The following is a 5,816-nucleotide window of genomic DNA, read 5'->3' as shown; positions in this document are numbered from 1 at the left end:
TGGCACTGTGGTGCGAGGCCCATACTCAGAAGGGGCCTCAGTGCCCAGACCGTGCACTCCGCCTGCATTCTGCCCTGTGGCCCCGCTCCCACATGCCCTGTTCCCCCTAACTTCCCCGCTCGCTCCTCACCACCTCTTCTCCCCCCGCCCGTGCAAGCAGCAGGCGGGGCCTCAAGGGGAAGAGGCCAAGTGGGGGCGGGGCCTCAGGGTGGAGACGGGGCAGGGCCCACAAAAGGTTGATCCAGCTCTGCACAGGAGCAGTAGGGTTAACAACCCTCCTGGTTTTGCCAGGAGTCTCCTGGAATCGGGCTCTATCTCCCGGAGGCTACTGAACCCAAACCGGGAGATTTTAGGCCGTTAAAAGTCCATCTGCGAAGGGGGGCTCCCTGCCTGCCCTGGCTCTGTGCCGCTCCCGGAAGTGGCCGGCACGTCCCTGTGGTCCCTGGGGGGTGCAGGGGGTCTCTGCGCACTGCCCCCACCTCAAGCGCTGACTCTACAGATCCCATTGGCCGGGAACTGCGGCCAATGGGAGCTGTGGGAGCGGTGCCTGCAGGCAGGGGAAATGTGCGGCCAGCACCCCAAACCTGCTCCGGCACCCAAACTCCCTCCCAGAGCCCGCATGCCTCACCCACACCCCAATCTCCTGCTCTAGCCCTGAGCCCCCTCCTGGAGCCTGCATCCTGCACCCTCTTCCATACCCCAACCCCCTGCCCCAGTCCTGGGGCCAGCACCCCAAACCCCCTTCTGCACCCAAACTCCCTCCCAGAGCCCGCATGCCTCACCCGCTCCCACACCCCAATCTCCTGCTCTAGCCCTGAGCCCCCTCCTGGAGCCTGCACACTGCAGCCCCTTCCGCACCCCAACCCCCTGCCCCAGCCCTGAACTCCCTCTAGCACCCAAACTCTCTCCCAGACATTACACCCCACACCCCCTCCATGCACCTCACACCTCCTGCCCCAGGATCAGCCAGTGTTAAAGAAGGTACTAACAGTGATTCCCCCAAGTGAAAGTGACCCCCCAATAATTTGTCCCCCACACTTTAAAATCCAACAGTTTCACCAAGTACAAAAATCTCTTGGGTCTTCTGCTAAAACTTGTAAGCTATTGTCTGTAGAAACCATTGATTGTATCTGTCCTGTGAAAGATAATTTATCACTATGTAAAACTTACAAACGAGTTAATTGACTTTGTTTTTGAAGTAATTGATACAATGTAAACAAATGCTATAAGCCGTTAAGTGATTTTCACTTCATTGTAACAGCAATGGCCCCTAGGAACAGACCCCCACCCTCTGTGATTAAAGGGCCGGGAGTCTCAAATGAATTAGCACACACCCCGAAAGTGGTGGAGACAGCAAATTAAAATATGGTTAAGATATGGAATGTATGCTGATGAATGCTTGATATACATGAATGGTTAGGGTGGTGCCAGCCTAGAAAGGGAGTATCCATCGGCCGAAGAATGTGTCAAGTGGACTACCAGACAACCCCCGGAGGGTAAACTGGGATCCACCCCATCACCTGGAAGGATGAGAAACACAAACTTTGGATAGTGTGGAGCCACCAGGAATGTGCCCAGGAATGTTCCCAGGAATGTGCCATCCGCTGATTGAGTCAGCAACAGCAGGATGAAACAGCTCCCATAGACTAACATAGGAATTAATTCCTATAAGAATGGACTCTCAAGACTGAGGATTTTGAGTCTCTGGTTCTGCTGCCAACCTCCAGGAGCATCAGGTGCACCTGACTCAGTCTCGGCTCCATCCTCATGACCAAGATACCTGGCCAGTAACTTGGCATGAGCAACTTCTAGGCTGGTAACTATAACACCTATACAGAACTTGAATGAATGATTGTGTGAATGTATATATATATATGTGTGTGTGTGTATAAGGAATAAGTAGTGATAGGAATAAGTAGTCAAACAACGTTGTTTACTTTTATCTTTTGCTTTATCATTATATTTACAATAAATGTGGCATCTTTGCCTTATCCCTCTTAATAAGATCCTGCTGGTTTTTATTCTATTGGTATAACACCAGGAGCCCCCTCCCACACTCCAAACCCCTCGGCCCCAGCCCAGAGGCCGCCCCCCAACCCCGTGTCCCAACCCAGTGAAAATGAGTAAGGGTGGGAGAGAGCAAGCGATGGAGGGAGGGGGGATGGAGTGAGCGGGGCAGGGCCTCGAAGAAGGGGCAGGGAAGGGTGCAGGGCAAGCGTGTGATTAGACACTTGGTAATCCTAAGGAGCAGCGGCAAGGCTGGAGCAAGTGCCAGAGGTCAGTCCTGGGGTCGCCGGAGCAGCTAGCTGGCGGTTGGCCCCCAGCATTGCTCTGACTGTTCCTCACTCCCCCCTGGGTATTTTTAGTAAAAGTCAGGGACAGGCTGTGGGCTTTCATGAATTTTTGTTTATTGCCCGTGTCCTGTCCCTGTCTTTTACTAAAAATACCCATGACAGAATCTTAACTTTAGATATGAGGAATCATCTACTCTTGCAAAAAGGAGTGTTCAGAAGAGTGATTCACAAGAGACCTGATCTGATCTAAAGGCCACTGAAGTCGATGGGAGTCTTACACTGATTTCAGTGGGTTTTGGATCAGGCCCAAGATTATTATGTTTTACAGTATACTTTAACTGGTTTACCTCCTTACCTAGTATAAGAAATATATAATTAAACAAATTCTGCCCTCAGTTAATTTGAATGAGATTGCAAGGATAGAACTGAGGACACAATTTGCCCTGGCATAGATACAAGTGAGCCTGTGTAATCAACAGTCAGAAAAACAGGGGCATTCAGAGTTTGCACAGCTCTAACTAATGATTTATTCCTGCCTATCCTTACAAACATTGCATACTGTATGTGCCTTGTGTGAAATCTCTTTGTTAAAGTTCAAGCCTTTAACTGCAAAAAGTTCCTGCAAATACTAGTTCAAATTATTTAACAAATTTGCTTTTACTGTTTTTGCACATTTTGTGTTTGCTGTCTGTGAATATTTTAGCCAATTAATCGACTGTCAGGAATGGCTATTTTTTTAATCTAAATTCTACGTTGGGATTTTCAGAAAGAAAATTTGCCTTCATCATTTTGTATCTATATAGATACCAGATTGCAACAGGGATAGTTTAAGCCCTCACCACTTGAGCCAACGTTTTTATTTAATAGTAAGTAGCAGGTTCTTGTTTTCCATGGGCCAGCTAGTAGCAGAGACTTGATTACACACACTTAGCCAGTGTATTACGTACATAATTTATTAGACAAACATCTGAAGGCTACAGAAGTTCAGATCACATCTGAGTGTCATTTTGTAATCCATCCATGTGCTGTAGGCAACAGACATGAGATAGTAGATCAATCAGAGACACAGGCAGACAGAGATAAAACCCACTGATGTACTATTTGAGCTAAAAGTGATCTCCTTTCCTTAACATTTCTGTGAGTCAGCCACTCCAGGGCAATATGTCATTATCCACTTAAAAACAGGGTGGATTGATTTACAGCAAACTGATTTAAATAACCCAGTGGAAAGCCTCGATTTAAATCGATTTGGATACATTTTTCATTTGTACTTCAGTTATTTTCTAAAGAAAGGTGCATTCTCATTGGTTGATATAACCATTAACGCATGTTGATTTACAACTAAATGGAGCCTTTACTCTAGATTTGGTACATCATTTTACTACCTAGCAGGAAACACTATAACTATGTACATTTATTTAAGCAATTATATAGCTCAATATTTTTAGGTTCTTATTAATAGTATGTTTTAGTATGTTTGAAAACAGTGAATGATATATTGCATATTCACTAGATTAACTTTTTGCTTATGATTTGTGTCAAGCTGCATTAGGATGATAACTGGAACTTAATGAAGCATACCACAGCGCATAACATTTATTTTTATTAAACAAAACAACCTTAAATGTTTGGGATAGATAAACTTCTTTTTATCAAAGCATATTTCACACTTATAACTAAATGACTTATTAAATGAACAGATGGATTAACCATAGTCAGTGAATTAAAGTGATTATTTCAGGTCAGCCCAGGAACATTTTCAAATATGTCTAAGTAGAAGTGACTGGAACTTAAGTTCCTACTCGCCTACGTCTCTTGAAAATGAGACAGCAGTCTCTTAGTTGTTTTTTTTCCCCTTCACCTTCCAAAGTACTTTAATAATAAAAAAATATATATCTTGCTCTCAGCGGGAGGCGGGGATGTCGGGTCTGAAACCCATGCCCGAGGTTTCAGGAGCACACAGAGAAGCCAGAGCTGGCTGCAGACAGAGAGCAAATAGGGATGTCTCCAAAGAAAGCTGGGTCAGTCATGGGGTGCAGGAGCAGGAAGAAGAGCGCCATGCCCAACACATAGACGATGACAACAGTGAGGCGCTGAGGATGCTCCAGGGCACCACAGATGGCAGGGAAGCCAATGTAGTTGCAGAAGGAGTGGCACAACACAGGGCCAATCAGGTGCCCTGTCCTAATGAAGATGAACGCTGTGTAGGCACCGAAGACAGCTGTGTATGAGAACTGGAAAGCTGCCGACAGGAAGATGTTGGCCACGCTGCCCTGGCGGAACTGTAGCTGCTCAATAATGTGGTGGAAGTGAGCGACACTGAAAAAGAGCGGGCAGGTGAAGATGGCTGGCCCCAGGCTGGTGCAAGGGCTGAGCATGGGCAGCATACAGGCCCAGAACACCAGCTCCTCTGTCAGGGGTGCGATCACGTGGTTGCGGAGCCAGCGCATGTCACTCAGGCACAGCGCCCAGAAGCGGGGGTCAAACATGACCTTCAGTCCATCAACCCAATCCCAGGGACAGTCCATCAAGAGCTGAATGAGGGGCCCAAGGAACAGGACCATGGTGAGCAACAAGGGCAGTAGAATCGCTGGCACGATGCCCTCCAGTCGGAAGCCCAGCAGAACTAGCAGGGATATACTTGGCTTAATGCCTGTCAGCTCCTTCGAGAGCCAGACGAAGAGTGGCGAGAGGCTGGAGACTATCAGAACGCTGGTGAATCACCGCTTGATCATGGCCGGGTGGTCTCGGGGCAGGTGGCTGTTCTACACATAAAGGCTGCCCATGGAGGCGCGGGCCAGGCTGAGGCAGGCAAGCAGCGCGGCCCAGCAGAGTGCGAGGGAGCCAGGGCCTGGCGCCAGCCTGGCAGTGGGGACCCAGGGGGAGTTGACCGGGCCCAGTGCCTCCAGCCCGCCCGGGGCCGCATCGGCTGTTACTTAGGCTGTCCTTCAAACTTTTAAAATCAGTAGACCTCATCCCTTCCCTCCCTCATTTTCATTCATAGGCTGGATGAGAAAGAGCAGGAAAAATTGTGTTTTAACTCCCAATCAGTTTCTCAGCTTTGAATGAATTAGTCCAAATGAAGAAAGTATTCTTCTGGTGCAGAAGAATCTACTGTTGTCAAAAGCCAGTTAAGCACTTCAACAGACTCTGGTTCCAGGTGCTTTAACTAGTGACCTCCACCAGTTCAGTGGTGTGACTTTCTTTAAAACATCAACAAACATGTGTTGCTTGAATGCTTCACCTCCAGCCCTGAAATTTATTATGGTTGGCATGACTGAAGGGTGATCACTAAATGCCCATGTCATAGCAGCAGCCTCTTCTTCATTAGTTGGGTATCTACCCTGGTACTTTGGGTAAAGAATATTGGCAAGAAAATGAAGTGGAATAAATGCTTGAGCCATCTGATTCTTTACTGCCTGCAGTTTAACTTTGTTACTAGGTATTTTGTTCTTCAATGTATCTTGAAGTTCTTTTAAAATTTCAGCAGCATCAGCAATACAGCAGCAATCTTTCTGCAAT

The 5,816-nt window shown here is 47.5% G+C and overlaps 1 pseudogene; it reads right to left on the bottom strand.

Moving 5' to 3' along the window:
* Positions 1 to 4,243: 4,243 nt before the first annotated feature.
* LOC113406754 lies at positions 4,244 to 5,270 on the bottom strand (annotated as a pseudogene).
* Between the last annotated feature and the right edge of the window lie 546 nt (positions 5,271 to 5,816).

This window comes from Terrapene carolina, unplaced genomic scaffold (assembly GCF_002925995.2).
Source record: "Terrapene carolina triunguis isolate 2854851 unplaced genomic scaffold, T_m_triunguis-2.0 Scaffold136, whole genome shotgun sequence".
Lineage (NCBI taxonomy): Eukaryota > Metazoa > Chordata > Testudines > Emydidae > Terrapene > Terrapene triunguis.
This window is presented reverse-complemented; position numbering and strand designations above follow the sequence as displayed.